At 43.1% G+C, this 20,521-nt stretch overlaps 1 protein-coding gene and 1 long non-coding RNA gene across 11 annotated transcripts in view; both read left to right on the top strand.

Moving 5' to 3' along the window:
• TCF4 (transcription factor 4) overlaps nt 1-20,521 on the top strand; it is a 323,749-nt gene that overhangs the window by 112,482 nt on the left and 190,746 nt on the right. The window lies entirely within an intron of this gene.
• On the top strand, nt 4,274-5,353 carry LOC142198027 (uncharacterized). The gene is made up of 4 exons (XR_012715339.1): nt 4,274-4,299; nt 4,492-4,716; nt 4,777-4,968; nt 5,194-5,353. It is a non-coding gene; the product is annotated as an uncharacterized LOC142198027 (long non-coding RNA).

Raw genomic sequence — 20,521 nt, forward strand, 5'->3', positions numbered from 1 at the left:
CCATTCTCTATATCCAAGGTCTTATACGAGGATTTACTGGATACGCAACATAGAGTAATCCTGTCCATGGCGTCATCTAGTCAAAGGAGATCAATAACTTTTTGATTAAAAAAATTCATAATAATAATATACCCGGTGACATATGAGGCCATAAAGCATGTTATGCAACCAGGCACTATATAAAGTGAGCGACGTGTGCTGTCATATATAATGAATTCGCAGATCAGTGTAATAAAACGGTAATAAACTGCGTCCTATACGTCTTTTCTTTTATTCTTCGGCCATTGTTTTTACTTTATTGTCTCAGGTTGATATAATGAGAGGTTTTTATTGCTATTTTAATAGGGGAAGTGTCAGGATTTTCTACCGTGTCCTCTAAATAACAAATTCTGATGACCAATTGTTATAGAAGCCAAAGTCATCCGTGAATAACATTGAAAAATGATAATGCTAGGAAACCTGTAATAAGTCTACAACTAGCGAAATCCGAAAATTGTAGATAGGGCGCCAAAAAATGGGCATAAAACCAGATAGTGAAATCTATCGCTTTTTTCTACTCTGTTGTAGAGTTCTTAAAATGCTATTTTCTAAACATTATGGGGGCGGCCATCTTGCCTGAGCTTCTGCTCTGCTGTTAACAGCATTTAGTGATCTGCTTTACAGCAGCCTCATGGCCATAGGCAGCAATAGGAGTTGATTCATTGAGGTCTATGAGAGAGTTTTTTAGACATGCTCGGTGCAGGGAGGGGGAGGAGATAAGCCGTGACATCATCGATTGCCAGTAGTGGATGTAATAGAGGTGTTATCTTCTATTGTAATCCTGTTTGTGATGTAAATGACATGACTGCTGCAAAGAAAACTCGTATAGGATTGGGAAGTGTGACTCTATTGCTAGTCTTAGGGGGCATTCACACTAGCATCGGTGTCCGATAGCTAGTGTCCGCGGAAGAGTTTAGCATCGGACACTAGCTGTGTCCGTTTGCAATTTGCATTGTTTTAAATGGGACACCATGTAGTGTCCTTTATTTCCGTGAGTGTTCTTAAGTGTCCGTTTACAAAGGTGTCCAATTTTTTAAGCGGACAGCAAAATCCTACATGTACGATTTTGCTGTCCGCTTGAAAAATCGGACATCTTTGCAAAATATCAAAGGAATTCTATCATTGGAATCCATTTTTGAACTAAGACCACATCAGAATAGCCTACATTTATTATTCTGATCCACACGGCCGTTCCGGTGTTATTTTATTTTTTTTGCCATATGCAATATAGTCTACAGAGAGCACATGGGCATTCCCCCTTGCTCAAATACCACAGGGGGCGTCACCTGTGTTGTCTGAAGACTCTCCAGCGACGCTTCTGTCTCCTTCTCCCAACCACCTAATTGCCGCGTCATTGGCCACATCTTCAACCGGCTGAGACAACTGCACATTTCAGTTCAGCCATTTTCCTTCATGTAAGAGACCACAGGAAAATGGCCGAACGGACATATGCACTTGGCTCTTTCGGCTGATGACGCGGTGTAGAGGCGGTCGGGAGAAGAAGATGGAGGCATTGCTGGAGAATGGAGGACCATAATAGTATACAAGAGTCAGCTCCTTCAGAATCAACAGCTTCGGTTGACTTTTCTCTTACATATATGTTGTATTTACCCCAATACACCCGCCCCACCCCACCTCCCCATATAGCGGTCACCAATTAAGAGGAAGACGAGACTCCACGGACTGTTATACCCCAAACCACCCACCCCCCCATACCCACCACTCACCCACTTGAATCCAACTCCTCCCCCCCACCACCACTTTACTAGCTTTGGCAATGCCAAATATCTATTCGAACATGCCAATAAAGTTTGTTTGATTTGATTTGATATATGGAAGCTTTAATACATTGTGAAATAGAATTCTTGAAATCTATTTGTTGAATTTTAAATTTTAGCAAGAAAACCTCTTTAGCAATAGGGTGGGGACGGTTAGATGGCAGATCAACCATAAACACACGTGAACTTTAGATATCTTTAGAGTAAAAATCTACAAAAAAGTTAAAATGCAAGTACAAAGGATCAGAAAAAGGCCAACTAACCAAGGAGTTTTTGAATGGGACTGAGCTTTTGCTCATCTACGATCTGTGATGTCACTTCCTGAGAAGAAGAAAGCGGCCATATTTTCAAAGCCCCTTTGTAGCATTGTGTTAGGGAATTCTGGGATCATGATGTTATTCCCTTTTGATAGGATAGGGGAAAGCTTCATGATCGGTGGAAGTCCAAGCACTGAGACACCCACAAATTCCAAGATCGGAACTCCTGAGAATGGAGATGGCCGAGCATTGTGCTTAGCTATCTCCGGCACACCCATAGAGAATGAATGGAATGCTCGGCCTGTCACTCATCCATCAAGGGATACCTGCAGCCCCATTCTTGGGATTGGTGGGGTGCCAGTTGACCATGAATTTATCCCCTATCCTATCAGTAAGGGATAGGTAATACAATACAACCCCTTTAATAGTAGTAGGTTCCAGAGTTGAGCGCAGCCAGAGCGTTTTCTCTTGGAGTCTTAAACCTTTTTTAGGAAATTTGACACAGAATTTATGGCGAAATCTGCCTCAAACTCCACCTCAATTTCCACCAGAAATCTTCCTCCTTCCTTTCAATGGGAAGCAGGAGCTGATTTTTCTTCTTTAGCTGATTTTTTCAACTTTTTGTCCTACAGATTCTGCCTGAGAACTCCCATTAAAATAAATGGGAGGTGGAAAGACATTTTCTGGCAGAATTTGACTCAGAATTGGATGTAGAATTTGTCAAAATTTACTAGCGGAATTTAGAATTTGGCCCTACCCTACTGTTCCAGTATTCTACAAATTCAGCTTCAAAATCTGCTTCAAATTCGAATTTGGCCCTACCCAATAAAGGCTAAAAACTGTGGCAGTATTCTCCAAATTTAGCTTCAAAATCTGCTTCAAATTCAGCATCAAAATCCTCATCGGTTTATCACCAGTGAAAAAAACACTGTTTCAAATTCCCGAAGCAGAAAATTTCCTTTTCCACAAATTCCTACATGGGAACACCCCCCAATAACCAAGGATTGTCCAAAGACGAAAAAAAAACTTTAATGTTTTAAGTAAAAAAAATTTTTTTAAAGAATATTCTAATTCTATATAAAAATAAAAAAGTTTTATTAGTTGATAAATAAGCCAAGTTATTTTTGCCCTCTTGACCTAAATCTTATTTGTCTTTAATTCCTTGGCTATGACTTTCGGCTTAAATAAAGTTACCACATCTGGCGGGTGCCAAACACATGGCACAAAACTACTAGGGAAAGAAACCTTAAAGATTACGTGTAAAGTCTAGTGATGATTTAACTAAGCTCCTTAAGAACTCTTGGGTGAATGCCATGAAGAACAGATGCGTATTCACTCTTTTCTCTTGTAGAAATTCATTCACGTCACCTTATGTTTCATTTGGAGCTCGTTCATTGTATAGAGACAGTTTGTTGCCATTTTCTGGTATACGAGACACTAGCCAGGATGCTCATTGCAGTATTACATGTTCCCCTTTTTCTCTTTGATGGGTATTTTCTATATATTATACTATATATGGACATCGTATGTGATCAGTTTGGTGTTTGATCAAAGTTTTATAAGGGTGTATTACAGATATGTGCTAAAAGGAATGTGACTCATTCAAGACGGTTATGGATGGATAGAGAAACAGTAAGGTTAGGGTTATGGATGGAGAGGACAACACTAAGGTTCGAGTTATGGATGGAGAGAACAACACTAAGGTTAGGGTTATGGATGGAGAGGACAACACTAAGGTTAGAGTTATGAATGCATAGGGAAACAGTAGGGTTAGGGTTTGGATGGAGAGGACAATAGTAGGGTTAGGGTTATGAATGCATATGGAAACAGTAGGGTTTAGGGTTAAGGATGAAGAGGACATTAGTAAGGTTAGGGTTATGGATGGAGAGAACAACACTAAGGTTAGGCTTATGGATGGAGAGGACAGTAGTAGGGTTAGGGTTATGGATGAGGAGAGCAACACTAAGGTTAGGGTTATGGATGGAGAGGACAGCAGTAGGGTTAAGGTTATGGATGGAGAGAACAACACTAAGGTTAGTGTTATGGATGGGGAGAACAACAATAAGCTTAGGGTTATGAATGCATAGGGAAACAGTAGGGTTATGGATGAGGAGAACAACACGAAGGTTAGGGTTATGGATCTAGAGGACAATAGTAGGGTTAGGGTTATGGATGGAGAGAACAACACTAAGGTTAGGGTTATGGATGGAGAGGACAATAGTAGGGTTAGGGTTATGGATGGAGAGGACAGCAGTAGGGTTAAGGATGGAGAGAACAATACTGTGGTTAGGGTTATGGATGGGGAGAACAACACTAAGGTTAGGGTTATGGATGGAGAGGACAGCAGTAGGGTTAAGGTTATGGATGGAGAGAACAACACTAAGGTTAGTGTTATGGATGGGGAGAACAACAATAAGCTTAGGGTTATGAATGCATAGGGAAACAGTAGGGTTATGGATGAGGAGAACAACACGAAGGTTAGAGTTATGGATCTAGAGGACAATAGTAGGGTTAGAGTTATGGATGGAGAGAACAACACTAAGGTTAGGGTTATGGATGGAGAGGACAACACTAAGGTTAGGGTTATGGATGGAGAGGACAATAGTAGGGTTAGGGTTATGGATGGAGAGGACAGCAGTAGGGTTAAGGATGGAGAGAACAATACTGTGGTTAGGGTTATGGATGGGGAGAACAACACTAAGGTTAGGGTTATGGATGGAGAGGACAGCAGTAGGGTTAAGGTTATGGATGGAGAGAACAACACTAAGGTTAGTGTTATGGATGGGGAGAACAACAATAAGCTTAGGGTTATGAATGCATAGGGAAACAGTAGGGTTATGGATGGAGAGGACAACACTAAGGTTAGGGTTATGGATGGAGAGGACAATAGTAGGGTTAGGGTTATGGATGGAGAGGACAGCAGTAGGGTTAAGGATGGAGAGAACAATACTGTGGTTAGGGTTATGGATGGGGAGAAGAACACTAAGGTTAGGGTTATGGATGGAGAGGACAATAGTATGGTTAGGGTTATGGATGGAGAGGACAATATTAGGATTAGGGTTATGGATGGAGAGAACAATACTGTGGTTAGGTTTATAGATGGGGAGAACAACACTAAGGTTAGGGTTATGGATGGAGAGGACAATAGTAGGGTTAGGGTTATGGATGGAGAGAACAACACTAAGGTTAGGGTTATGGATGAAGAGGGCAATAGTAGGGTTAGGGTTATGGATGGAGAGAACAACACTAAGGTTAGGGTTATGGATGAAGAGGGCAATAATAGGGTTAGGGTTATGGATGGATGTAAAGGTTACAAGACAAAGACTTGGGAGTTGAGATCATTCATGTGCTTGATGGATGTTCCACAATGATGTAAAATATTATATATATACATACACATAATATAACGCATCACTGCATATAACTTAACTATTTCTTACCTTTATTACATTATTGGACCATACATATAGGAATATCAAGCATTATATAATGGAACTTAATAGCTTGTGTACTGCGGGATACTTCATTTTGTTAGCAGGGCCACCTGGCAGAGGTATAACTTGAAGCTCCTGGGCTCACATGAAAAATCTGTAATGGGGCCTACTTTGTGCCCTTTAGAACAATGGTATATTTTATGTGGGGCTCCGCAGAGGATCCAGGGACCGGTAGTAACCACTGTACCTCCAAAAGTTACACCCCTCCCACCTAGCATGGTGGTCTGCTACTGGAATCCTCAGCATCAGGCTTTAATATGAAGGGGATTATGGAAAAAAAAGTTTTACATTTTCCTGCAGCGCCATCACAGGTGAAGCTAGGTATTACACAGCTCTTCAAATTCATGTAATGTCCATGCGGTTCATGAATGTGTCACAACTGAATTAGGAATCCTCTGTCCTGTTAAAGGGGTATTCCCACGTCGCATACTCATCAGTCTTTACTGCTGTAAAATCTTCTTTCTTCCTGGTTTCTTGCATCATTTGGTGGGCGGGGTTTCACTCGCAACCTGTCGTTTAGCTCCGCCCACCCATATTGGACTATGAAGTACAGGCAGCAGCAACTCCATTCTGTGTTACATACAGAAACTGCCTGTCTCTGCCATAATGAACACAATTGAATTAGCTAGCCTGATAACTGGGAGAACAGAAGAAATGAAAGCAGCTCCTCTCCCCTATCTGATAGCAGGAAGGTCACGTGGTGTAGACACAGGAATAGCTAGATACACAGGCTCGCTCCCTGCACTTAGCCCCTCCCCCTCCCCCCTGAGAGCAGCAGATACATCACTTGACTTATGACCAGATAAGTCAAGGGATGTGTAAAAAAAAAAAATGAATAAAGTAAGATAGTGGACAAACAAAGCAGTTTTGCTGAAGCAATGTATTTAGGAAAAGTCTTACATTCACATTAACAAGCAGTATAGATAGGATCCTTGTGATGGGACAACCCCTTTAACTCTTTAATCATGTATGAGTTTTCTAAACCCTACGACTCTTTTTGATAATTGTCTGTCTTTTGCATGATCTTTGGAATAATTGTTCTAATTTATTTTTTTAGAAGGTAATTCCTGTACATAAACTTAACAAATTATATTAAAGGCAAAAATATTGCCATCTCATGTGATCTGCAGAGAAAACTAGCTATGTATTTCCCCTGCAGCTCCCCCACAGGGTAAATTAGGAATTACACAATTCTCATTGAAACACATTGAGACTTATTTATTGCTGGGTCCTCCAGAGCAAGGACTGCTTTTTGTAGACACTCTAGATAATAGAGAGTTGTCAGAGTAACCTCGATCATCTCAGAATGGTGTAATAATGTCTTTGATATGATTTTTTTTCTAAAGTAGACAATTCCTTTAAGAGTTAATGCACTAAGTGAAGCTGTATAAATATTGTGCGTCCTGTACATCCTGGTTTCTGGGCCTGGGTCATTCTGCCTCGATTTAGCTTAACAATTCTTTCCAAACTCCAGTGCATCCACCTGTTGATCCGGGTTCACGAGACAAGTGATATTCATTACCTATAAAACTAAAGAACCTCACCTGGCTGCCGAATGACTGTAGGTTGCATGCCACGTTTTAGTTTAGGCTTTTATGTTTGTGTATATGTATATGGTGGCATTGATGAGGTTTCAGTTGCTGAATGAGTAACTTACAATTTTCCTATCACGGGGTAAAATTGTAATCTAACTGAGATACGAAATTGGAGACTAAGGCTAAGTTCACATGACCATCTTTGGAGCCCATTACTTTCATCCCTCATGGGATCACAGCAATGGAGGTAAACAGGGATAGTCTAGCATGACATCAAAGAATCAACTTGAAGAAGTCTTTCCGGGATCACAATACTAGTTAGGATAGACCATCAATATAAGATCATTGGTGACCTAACCCTTGGGGCCTATGCTGATTACTCCATTGTCGTAGATAGGCCATCAATACCAAATCATAGTGGTCAGACTCTTGGCACCCTTGACAGAGACGGTAGATGGACTCTTCAAGTAGCTGTGAAGGTAGTTGGACTACTTGGCTGGAGCACTTGGCCAAGACCTGTACCTGGGAAGAGCATGAAATAACCTGTACCACCACTGCTAAGTATATAGACTAGAGAAATCGGCATAGACCCCAAGGGTTAGGTCCCCACCAATATTATATTGATGGTTTATCATCATGGTCTATTGTTATATTGATGATCAATGATAGTTCAGCAGTGTTGTGATCCCCGAAGACTTCTTCAAGTTCATTTGTTTGAAGAAGACATAGACCTGAAAAAACTTCAAATGTTCTTCAATAATTTTTTGAGATAGATCAGTCATCTCAGTGTAGACCAAGCTGTAGTCACGTGAGTTAGAGATCAGACATCTCCATGTAGATGGTGAATTGTGGTCACCCTTGTTAAAGACTGGTCATCAAAACATGGACTATGACCCTATAAGAAGTTCTGTTCATCAGACTTGGCGTTGTCATCTACAGCCCACGAAAGTTGACTCTTTCATTCTAGCTGTCAAAGTCGTATCACCAGCCGTGACCTATATTTGCCAAGTTTAGAATAATTCTAGCTTACGTACAGACTCTCGCTGCCATGAAGGCCATTATTGACATTTTGAAGAATTCCGGGTTCCTCTAACAAACAAGAAAAGTAGTTAGGAATCCCAGACGGCAGCCATGCCAAACAATACCAGCCTTTACAACATGACCTCTAAGTGAGAATTATGGCATTGTTCTCCAACCCTGAAAGGAACAATTGTACTTGCAAAGTTAGTTTTAGATCTATTATGAAAGGAACCACAGAGCAGTCGAGGAAAGTCGGGGTGAGGGGCCATTTTAAATATCCATGATTACATAAGTTTAGTTCAGTAGGAACTCGGGAAAGGGAGTTCTGGACTCTGACTTTATTATGGCCAAGAGAAACTAGACTTAGGCCAGTCAACTTGATGTTGACTTGGATCTCCATTATAAGAATGAAAGAAATTTCCAGGATTTCAATATTCATGACAAATATTCATGGGCCTTGTCTAGCCCCATAGATAAGCGGCTGTTCCATATAATGTCAATATAATAATGCAGGACACCTTCAGATGTCTCAAGGTGTCCAAGCCTCAATGGATTAGAGCTGTTTTGGCATAGCAAGGCTGTACAACATTAGGCAGGTGGTCTGAATGTCATGGTAGATCGTATACTGTCAAAGTGATCCCAATGGAGAAGATTTCTGAAGACCAGTGTCGACAGATTGCAATCAGATTATTTTTTTCGGGAATTTTTGATAACCCTCCACCAATGTGTCGTAAAGATGGCAATACTCTACGTGTAAATTTCTTGATATAAGAATACTATATTAGTATCTTCACACATGGTATTAGTGGTCTGGCATGAAGCCACACTGCCACCCATAGCTAATGTGTAAGTGGTTGGTTCAGACTTAATGAGAGCCTCTAGATATCATAAAGGGGGTCCCAGGGGCCCGACCCTTCTCTAATTAGTCAAGAGTGGCTCAAGTTCTTGCAGATGTGACACCACCATATGTTACATGTCCATTCTTGTGAATGGGTGCTGTGCACTCTTAGTCTTCCTCAATATTCAGGAGTAGGGCGTACGCCTGCCTACACATGTAAGTAAAAAAAATTTTGGCCTGTCGATGTGGGGCTGGAACACATGAATGGTATGGCAGCCAAAAAGTATTGGCCAACAAAGCTTGAGGATTGTAGAATGAGTTTTTGCAACTCTCAACTATTTTTAAGATTTTTGCTTGCGATGGGGGTCGGCCCAAGGGCAGTGTTGGACTGAGGTTCCTTGGGCCCACCAGATAAAAAGATTCTGGGAGCCCAACCTCCAGGAAATAGGTCGTATGGTAATAGATTTGGGTGTCTTCTGATGGACCAGTTTTGTCTTAGGGTCTGGGTCTACTGGTGGGCCAGTTCCATATTGATTCATTGGTCCATGTTCAACTTATGCTGTGGTCACTTGACGTCAGGGCACCTTTGACGAATACACTGGGAAAACCTTTGGTGCATACATCAAATATATACAAAGGGCGTCCCTCTCCCAACCAAGGGATATAGAAAATTGTAGTGAAGAGGAATCCCACGTAAAAACACAAACTGGAACTCTATGTCGGCATATGTCAGAGGCCTCCTACACCTGGCAATACTCCCGATGTTAGTGTCTGTGGAAGGCAGAGGTAAGGTGAACAGAGCTTAGATAAAAAAAACTGCTTCAACCCCAACTTTTTAGTCCGATGATTTCGGTTACAAAATGGACATCCAACAGACTCTATAATAGTCAGTGAGATCTCTTGGAATTCTTTCATGTCCGTTGTTGGCGCGGTCCACTAGTCCTCGTTTTTCCATTCTTCCAATCCATCCTATTAGATTTCCGAGTGCAAATCCAATATGGAGTCGTGCCCTATTGTCAGCAAGAACAGTAACAGCCCCTTCTTGATGCATTTATACATTTCCAGGAAGAATAACAGAGGAGCAGAATAATACAAAGTTGTAAGAAAATGCTAAAGAATAGTTAGCCTATGAAACTAACCTATATGGGTGACTTCCGGCGACTTATTAATTTGGAATACAAAATCGGATATATTTAACATTATAATCCAGTTGTCAAATTGCCAGATTTTTGGATTATTAAATACGGGATTAAGGAATTAATAATGCACAGACAGAAGGCGACGTAAGACTGTGCTATACTGGAATAATGCACAGAACAAGGGGCGAACAATTAGCCTTTGTGTCTCGCTGCTGCTTGTTACACACGATGCCTTTGAGTGTTTGCACACAGTGCTGAGTGCATATAATCTTAACCCCGCACGAGAATGAGAGGTGTGATCTGCGCCCCGCGCCCAGCACCAGCTACGCTACATGTTTTATCAACAAATGCCACCGCGCCGCGCTCACAAATTACATCGCCGGATGGAGGTTTTGTTGTTTGTCTCCAAACTTGATTGTTTGTGCTCCCGGCATCCACTTCTCTCAGTCCTGATTTCTAATAATTCCCGATACGTGATCGCTGCTGATTATCGTAATTATTACGGGTCTCTAAGCCGCGCCTGATACGTCTGTAAACTATGACAATGGTATACAAAAATTTCTGAAATAGTTCTGGTGAAAAAGAAAAAAAATCTTTGAATAAAAATGTGAAATTTCCCAAAAAGTCGGGGTGGACGGGGTCCTATAGTTTTTGACTGTTGACCCTATGAGGTGTAATAAAATTAGTGCCCTGAGAGGTTATTATTAGGAGTTATGGGTACAGTTGGTATGGCCCTATAGAAAGTCCAGGCTAGGCTTCTTCTTCCACCCACCAAGGTCCTGGATTAGGTGATATGACTTGTTGGCCAAGCCGCGCAAACTTGACCCTCCTCCCTAGCTCAGTGTCCGACTGAGATTCTTGGAGCCCACCAGATAAAATCATTCTGGGAGCCCATGGTGTCGGACTGAGGATCCTTGAGCACACCAGATAAAATTATTCTTGGGTTCATCCAGTGTCGTATTGGCACAACAGGCTCCATTGGCCTACCTGGCTCCAGTGGGCCCACGCTCTAACACAATAATGGTTGTGGAGAAAACACCCAAATTTAAGGGACCCTATACACAGTTACATAGTAGATGAGGTTGGATGAAGACATCAGTCCATCAAGTCCAACAAGTCTATACCTCAGAGTTGTTGGAGGACAAGCCCACAGAGTCATTTTATCTGGTGGGCCCAAGGAACCTCAAATTTCATCTTCTTAGTTCAAAGTGTAGATCGCTTGTTCAGACAGAGCCAAGTTGACTACAAAGAGCATCCCTCACTCAGGCCTGTCCGTTTATTACGTAGACATCCCAATAGGAACCATGTACTGCCTCATTTCTCCTGCGGAGGCGCTGTAGAGAATTGAACACTGGTTTCCAAGTGTGGACTATGAAATGAAATCTGTGCTGTGATTGGTCGCTATGGCCGACAAAGACGGTTTTCTTTTAATACAGTTGTCAGATTTTTTAATTTGAAAGTTACAGTTTTTAGTGGAAAAATTACATCTGAGTTCTGATTGGTTGCTGTGGGCAACAAAGATGGTATCTTTGTCTGAGAGTGAAATCTATTACCTAGATTGGCGCACTTTCTGTCTTCTTAATAAACTTACATAGACTTGGAGATCATGCTGACTCCCTCGAAGACCATGTTGATTTTTTTGGCTTTTTTTCTTCAAATTTGAGAAGTGTCAACAAAGGTCACAATTTTTTGTGCAAATACTTTGTCGACTTTCCCGGTATGCAACCTGTTGCTGGAGATATTGGTGCTGTTGATTTTGGCACCGATATCTCCCCACTGTCAGAAGGGTGGGCCTTACAGCCTTACAACTACGAGGAATGCCCTACCCCCCCCCCCCCCCCCACGACTGTATCTTCCATAGCCTTGTACTTTCAGAGGGGGCGTTAGTTACCACCCAGCAATGACACTGAGTTTTGAGAAATGCCCCAGTACCAGTTCCTCACAGTACAGTGATGACGCTAAGAGCTGTAGCACAATGCATGGAGCTCTGTACACTATGTAGTGGCAATTCCTGGTTACTGCAGCCCAACTCGCATTGAAGGGTAGCAAGACTACTATGCATTCCCTACGTCACTTCTATGATAATGCGGGAAATATTTAGCTCAGGAAAAAAAGCTCAGCATAGTGTACAGAGCCAGAAACAGACAGCTCTGTACACTGTCTAGTGGCCATTCTTGGTTACTGCAGGTCAGTTCCCATTCAAGTGAATGGAACCTGCACTGTGGAAACTCAACCCTAAGCTACCCTTGGACGACTACCATAAAAATGTGGGGATATGGAGCATCAGAAAAATAAAGTTCAGCATAGTGTACAAGAGCCAAACACTATGTAGTGGCCATTACTGATTAAAGCAGCTCAGCTCCCATTCAAGTGAATGGAAACGACACTGTGGTACCCCAGCAAGACTACTACACCCCCCTGCCTCCCTGCATCATTGATATGAAAATGCATAGAATTTTTATCAGAAGAAAAACAAAGCTCTGTACAGTGTACAGAGCCAGAACCAGACAGTGCCATACACTGGTCCATATACGCAAGTCAAGTGAATCCAGGTTGCACTGCAGTAGCCCAGTCCTAAGCTTCCCCCTGCACCACTACTATGAAAATGTGTGGGATTTGGAAAACTGCATCAGAATAGCTCAGCACAGTGTACAGAGCCAGAACCAGACATCTCCATGCCCTATGTAGTGGCTATTTCTGGTTATCGCAGGTCAGCTCCCATTCAAGTAATGGAAGCTGCACTGCAGTGACCCAGTCCTATGCTCTCCCTGCACCACTGCTGTGAAAATTTTGGAGATTTGGAGCTTTGCATCAGAATACCCAAGCTCAGCACAGTGTACAGAGCCAGAACCAGACAGCATCATACCCTGTATAGTGGCCATTCCTGGTTATTACATGTCAAGTGAATGGAAGCTGCACTGCAGTAACCCAGCCCTAAGCTCCCTTTGCATCACTACTATGAAAATTTGGGGGTTTTGGAGCTCTGCATCAGAATACCCAAGCTCAGCACAGTGTACAGAGCCAGAATCAGACAGCTCCATACCCTGTATAGTGGCCATTCCTGGTTATTACATGTCAAGTGAATGGAAGCTGCACTGCAATAAACCAGCCCTAAGCTCCCTTTGCATCACTACTATGAAAATTTGGGGGTTTTGGAGCTCTGCATCAGAATACCCAAGCTCAGCACAGTGTACAGAGCCAGAATCAGACAGCTCCATACCCTGTATAGTGGCCATTCCTGGTTATTACATGTCAAGTGAATGGAAGCTGCACTGCAGTAACCCAGCCCTAAGCTCCCTTTGCATCACTACTATGAAAATTTGGGGGTTTTGGAGCTCTGCATCAGAATACCCAAGCTCAGCACAGTGTACAGAGCCAGAATCAGACAGCTCCATACCCTGTATAGTGGCCATTCCTGGTTATTACATGTCAAGTGAATGGAAGCTGCACTGCAATAAACCAGCCCTAAGCTCCCTTGGCATCACTACTATGAAAATTTGGGGGTTTTGGAGCTCTGCATCAGAATACCCAAGCTCAGCACAGTGTACAGAGCCAGAATCAGACAGCTCCATACCCTGTATAGTGGCCATTCCTGGTTATTACATGTCAAGTGAATGGAAGCTGCACTGCAGTAACCCAGCCCTAAGCTCCCTTTGCATCACTACTATGAAAATTTGGGGGTTTTGGAGCTCTGCATCAGAATACCCAAGCTCAGCACAGTGTACAGAGCCAGAATCAGACAGCTCCATACCCTGTATAGTGGCCATTCCTGGTTATTACATGTCAAGTGAATGGAAGCTGCACTGCAATAAACCAGCCCTAAGCTCCCTTTGCATCACTACTATGAAAATTTGGGCGTTTTGGAGCTCTGCATCAGAATACCCAAGCTCAGCACAGTGTACAGAGCCAGAATCAGACAGCTCCATACCCTGTATAGTGGCCATTCCTGGTTATTACATGTCAAGTGAATGGAAGCTGCACTGCAATAAACCAGCCCTAAGCTCCCTTGGCATCACTACTATGAAAATTTGGGGGTTTTGGAGCTCTGCATCAGAATACCCAAGCTCAGCACAGTGTACAGAGCCAGAATCAGACAGCTCCATACCCTGTATAGTGGCCATTCCTGGTTATTACATGTCAAGTGAATGGAAGCTGCACTGCAGTAACCCAGCCCTAAGCTCCCTTTGCATCACTACTATGAAAATTTGGGGGGTTTGGAGCTCTGCATCAGAATACCCAAGCTCAGCACAGTGTACAGAGCCAGAATCAGACAGCTCCATACCCTGTATAGTGGCCATTCCTGGTTATTACATGTCAAGTGAATGGAAGCTGCACTGCAATAAACCAGCCCTAAGCTCCCTTTGCATCACTACTATGAAAATTTGGGGGTTTTGGAGCTCTGCATCAGAATACCCAAGCTCAGCACAGTGTACAGAGCCAGAATCAGACAGCTCCATACCCTGTATAGTGGCCATTCCTGGTTATTACATGTCAAGTGAATGGAAGCTGCACTGCAATAAACCAGCCCTAAGCTCCCTTTGCATCACTACTATGAAAATTTGGGCGTTTTGGAGCTCTGCATCAGAATACCCAAGCTCAGCACAGTGTACAGAGCCAGAATCAGACAGCTCCATACCCTGTATAGTGGCCATTCCTAGTTATTGCATGTCAAGTGAATGGAAGCTGCACTGCAATAAACCAGCCCTAAGCTCCCTTTGCATCACTACTATGAAAATTTGGGGGATTTGGGACTCTGCATCAGAATACCCAAGCTCAGCACCGTGTACAGAGCCAGAACCAGACAGCATCATACCCTGTATAGTGGCCATTTCTGGTTATTGCATGTCAAGTGAATGGAAGCTGCACTGCAGTAACCCAGCCCTAAGCTCCCTCTGCATCACTACTATAAAAATCTGGGGCTCTGCATCAGAATACCCAAGCTCAGCACAGTGTACAGAGCCAGAATCAGACAGCTCCATACCCTGTGTAGTGGCCATTCCTGGTTACTGCAGCTCAGCTCCCATTCAAGTGAATGCAAACTGCAGTGCGGTAACCCAACATGACTACTACGACCCCCCTGTATCCCTGATATGAGATTTGGAATTCTGCAACAGAAAAACGGAATTTCTGTCCTTAAATAACACGTTAAAAATTTCACTTTCAATCACGTCGAACAATGGACTTTAGCGACACAACACAATGGCCTGTTTATTGTCAGCACTCTATATATCCTCTCCTGCCTCCGTGCTGTATACTCACGGCGGGGGGCTCCGGAGATTTGTGCCTCCTTTATGTTTAGATAGCGGCGTGTATTAATTCTTTTCTATCCCGGTGCCAGGAGGATTTAATCCGTGGCGTTTTTTTGGCTGTAGATGTAAAGGTTAAGTATTTGTAAGGACCACATAAATATGAAATAAAGTAAATGAAACTTGAGTCTGTAGCCAAACTCCATAATAGTGATGCATTTGCTGAATCTCTCTCTTCCATCGTTGGGCCTGCTCCGATGCCATATGGTACACCATGGAACATTTAGCTTGTCAGATATAATGGATTGTCCTGGAAGCAGATTTTAGCTTTGAGCAGTGGGTTTCCGTTCTTGCATTTCACTCTCAGCTCCAGGCTGAAAAATGAAGAATCGTGGTGGAAATGCAAAGAAGGAGACGTAGCGTTGATTCCCCCGAAGAGCGTGACCTATATGCCACAAAATTTTACCCACGTTAAGAAGCATTATCCACGTCATTGGCCATGGTCGACGACATGTCAGAATGGTTTAGTTTAGCCTGAGCGTGCAGCCGCGTCCCTGTACATTCTGCCATACGTGCTTCGCCTTGATGGCGGTACGCGCACCCCACGAGCGCAGCCATTCAGCTCTGCCAGGTGTGACCGAAACAGGCTGAAATGTGACATATCGTAGCCGAGACGATGCTATTGTTTCGGTTTGCCTAGCGCGGCGGAATTCGAGGGGATTTTTGTAACACACAAAAAAAACACACACAATATAAATACATTGTAACAAATCCAGCAACCACGCTGCCTATACAACTCTGCATTTCCTTACGGATGAAGCAGAGCAATGAAAATGCGTTGTGTCAAAATTTTTGTGTGGGGGAGGGGATAATGCGGTGGCTCAGTGGTTAGCACTGCAGCCTTGTAGCACTAGAGTCCTGGGTTCAACCCCTGCCAGGAACAACATCTGCAAGGAGTTTGTATGTTCTCCCTGTGTTGGTGTGGATTTCCTCCCATTCTACAAAGACAATATACAAATATAGATTGTGATCCCTATATGGGGCTCCCAATCTACATTAAAAAAAAATTCAGTCCGCGTGATCAGATCTCACGGTTGGGGTCTGGTAGGAGGGGCTTAGTTTATTTATTTACCCATGTATATCTATGTAGTATTGTATATGGATACATTGTATACCTTCCGTGTTTGACATATCCCTTTGTTGTATGTGCCAGGAACAACTCCCATTTGGCATGACCATAGGCCGCCATGTAGATAGAGAGTCTTTTCTGCCCCCTGGTGGGCTGGTGTATGTCCTTATATACAGTGATATTGGGCTCCCGTTATCTACTCACCTCCATAGGTCACAGGGCCATGATGAAACTCAGTCCCATCCGTCACCCAAAAAACCCCAACCACTGCGCCATTCATGAGCACCACGGCCTCTTCCTTATTCCGATTATGTCATGTTCAGAGGTCACATGGTAGAGGAGCGCCTCAGTCCCATTGAGGGGAATAGGACTGAGCCGCAATACCACTACTATATTAGTATTCAGTGAAGAGTCTGCAACCCTCATCCAAATGTTGCGACCTCTTCAACCATGGTAAGTCTACTATTAAAAGATTAGGAAAATATGTCCTAATAAGTCGTACCTGTCCACAGGTCTAGTATAGTATTACAACTCATCCCCATTCACTTCAGTGGAACTAACCAGCAATACCAGACACAACCCGTAGACTGATGGGGCGCCAGTCATGGAAGAAAGCCGCCATGTTTTTCTGAATTTATACTGAATTGAAAAGAAAATTGGACCTAATAGCCATAGTCATAGCATCAAAGTCTTCGAAGAAACAGCTCCACTTTTATCCGTAGGCCATGTCTGGTATTGCAGTCTCAGTCTTTCCATGCAAGTGAATTAAACCTGTGGACTGTGTTTCTTCAGACCTTGGACACCCCGTATATTAGTTTGGTTCCTTTCTGGATTTCCCGACCTCCCGTCTAAGCCTGTTGCTCCATTCTGTGGTTGTTCTCCAAGATGTTTGATGTAGGATGTTGTGTCTGGGGGGCGACCTGTTACTTTTAGGCTTATTTTGTCGGTGTCGTACCAGGCTTGCGGTTTACTCCATGGAAGTGTGTTTATTTAAGACCGCTCCATTAATGTCAACAGGAAGACTCCCATCATGTTTAATGACTACCTTGTTTACCCCAATGGCATTTTTATTTAGTAGATGTTTACTCGTGGGAATGTACCGCTTCCTCCCGGCTACCTGACGGCGGCGTATGGAGAGCCCGGGAACTAAGCACTTTACCAATGTCACGTAGTTGGAGTTTCTTTTTCTTAAGAAGAGTCATAATCCTTACATCAAGTAGTACAGATCAAAGCATATTAATATATACATATATTATATGAAGAGTATATTGGTGGTATTCCTATATACCAGGACAGAAGTAGCAATACAGGGTGCAGAGGTAGCAGTTGCACCCACTGACTGGGGAAATCCAATGACCCCTATGACATACAAAAAGGCACCAGATTATAAATGTTACATTGGATGGGGGAGGGTTTGTGTGTATTTCTGGTCATTGGATGACTTGTATTCTGCAGTTTTCCCCTATGCTCTATTTGGAAATTGCAGTTCTCTCTGAGCTGGTGGATAGAGACTAGAGATGAGCGAGTACTGTTCGGATCAGCCGATCCGAACAGCACGCTCCATAGAAATGAATGGATGCACCTGGTACTTCCGCTTTGACGCCGGCCGGCCGCTTAACCCCCCGCGTGCCGGCTACGTCCATTCATTTCTATGCGAGCGTGCTGTTCGGATCAGCTGATCCGAACAGTACTCGCTCAACTCTAATAGAGACCATTGCACATTACACATAGGTAGTGGAGAATCTGCTCTGTTATAACTGGTTCACATATGCGTTTGGTAATCCGTTCGAGGAGTCCGCATGGGGACCCCCGAACAGAATACCGTACAAATTGACAAGGGGAGAGCTTATGAGAGCAAACAGACCCCTTAGACTAGAATAGGGTCCGAATGCTTTATGCACGGTGTCCGCACGGAACATGCAGACTCACCCGCATGACTCACGCGCAAAGCACACGGACCCCATTATAGTCTATGGGGTCCGTGTGCTTTCACTGCACACCACTTGCCAATGCATTCGGTAGTCTGTTCAGGGGGTCCCCATGAAGACTTACCGAATGGATTACCAAACGCAGATGTAAACCAGGCATTACTTATCTCTTACCCAGAAACATCTTGAGTAGAGATGAGCGAACACTGTTCGGATCAGCCCATCCGAACAGCACGCTCCCATAGAAATGAATGGAAGCACCTGGCACACGGACTTTGCCGGAGGCCGGCTTCTTAACCCCCCCACGTGCCGGCCGCTTCCATTCATTTCTATGGGAGCGTGCTGTGAGCGTGCTGTTCGGAACGGCTGTTCCAAACAGTGTTCGCTCATCTCTAATCTTGAGGATTGTGCAGGACATATATAGAGAAGTACTGACTTGTACTGATAAGAGTGAAGAGCTTTGGTTGTGATAGAAGCTTCTATTTGGCTGCAGTGTCAGACTAAAATTGTCCTTGTTCACTTTCCTCTTGCACTTCCTAATCCTTCCTCTCTTCCCCTTTCCATAGACTTCTATAGGTTTGAGACATCTGAGTCATATGACCTGCAGTTCATCTCTATATACGTAGAGCAGTGATTTTACAGTGAAAGTCAGAAAGGAAAGAAGCATTTCTCATACATTAGATTTTATAATAGTGAACAACAGAGAATCTTTAAGTCTTATGGACGCCAGTAATAACGGACAAATCTAAAATTTCAGACTATCTAAATTTCTTATATTTCTACCACTAGTAGAGTCTAGCTTGTACACAGTTTTGTAGTTATCAATGACTTTTCTTTCTACATATACTGAATTACAGCCCGTATTATACTCCAGAGCTGAATTCTCAAATCTGCACAATTCTTAGTTGAAATCTACAATCATTCATTGTTGTTCGTTGCTTACACTGGTAATGTGTATTATGGAAAGTGGTTGTTTGTACCCTAGGTTTTCGATAGTATTCTAAAAAAACAAACCTTAGGGGTTGTCACTTATCCCCTATAAGTATTTGATTGTGAGAGTCCGACTGCTGGGACTACCAATGATCAAAAGAATCGGCGGATGAATGACTTGGCGGATGTCTATATCCATTTCTCCCATTCCTCTCTACCAGATGGTGAGTGGTAACACTGCCTCATATACAGAGCAGACAGAGACTCCGCCCCAGAGGAGCCACAGGGTGACCACCCACTCGGCTAGTAGACCCTACAACACTAAAATGGTTTATATCTTTGGAATGGCTGAACGGATTTGGATAAACAAAATGCCAAAATTCTCAGGGTGACAGCGCCGATCAGATGATGGATGTCATAGGGCTTTTCAGATGTGATGCAGATCCCCTTTAAATCCATTTTTTTTTCAATATTTATGAAAGATCTAACAGAAATTAGATATAACATTCCTAGGTCAGGAGGATAACCTGTTAAAATGTGTATAATGTCGGTGGAGTAGATGTCTCTTTATTAATGTGTGGTATATTCAGGTATTGTCCATTGTAAGATCGCTCAGCTGCTGCTATTCCCCAGGTCCAGGAAGAACAATAAGAAGGACGAGGGGCTTTCCTTGACCTATGATGATTTATTTTGTAAGTAGGACAATGGCACAAATGGTTTGTCATCATATATCCAGCTTGTGAATCTGCTTGCAGAGCATAAAGGAAGGAGAAGAAGGTGCCCCAAGTTACCTTGGAGGGGGAGAGGTGTTACATCGAAACAGGAAATGTCAAAGAGTCCAAGACTTTTTGGTAGTATCAGCAGGAGAAGGACATGTGTAGGCTGAAGGCTACAAACTGTAGTAATGACCTAATAGGTCATATAAAGTCCCCTTTGTATGCAGTTTACAAATTTTTTGAGTTGTCATACAATGGGCCAGCGTGGCGGTATTTCATGGGCTTACCCCTTAGGCCAACACCAGCAGCAAATTTTAATTGCATGACATGAAGACCACAGATATGAAATATAGTGATTGGAAATGTTTTGCTAGAGAGTTACAGTCACGCGTTTTAGGCAACTTTCACATCTATTTGGAGTCTCCGGAGCAGTGAACGTCAACGCAACGTGCCACCAAATATTCAGCCGGTT

Source organism: Leptodactylus fuscus, chromosome 1, assembly GCF_031893055.1.
Source record: "Leptodactylus fuscus isolate aLepFus1 chromosome 1, aLepFus1.hap2, whole genome shotgun sequence".
NCBI classification, from domain to species: Eukaryota; Metazoa; Chordata; class Amphibia; order Anura; family Leptodactylidae; genus Leptodactylus; species Leptodactylus fuscus.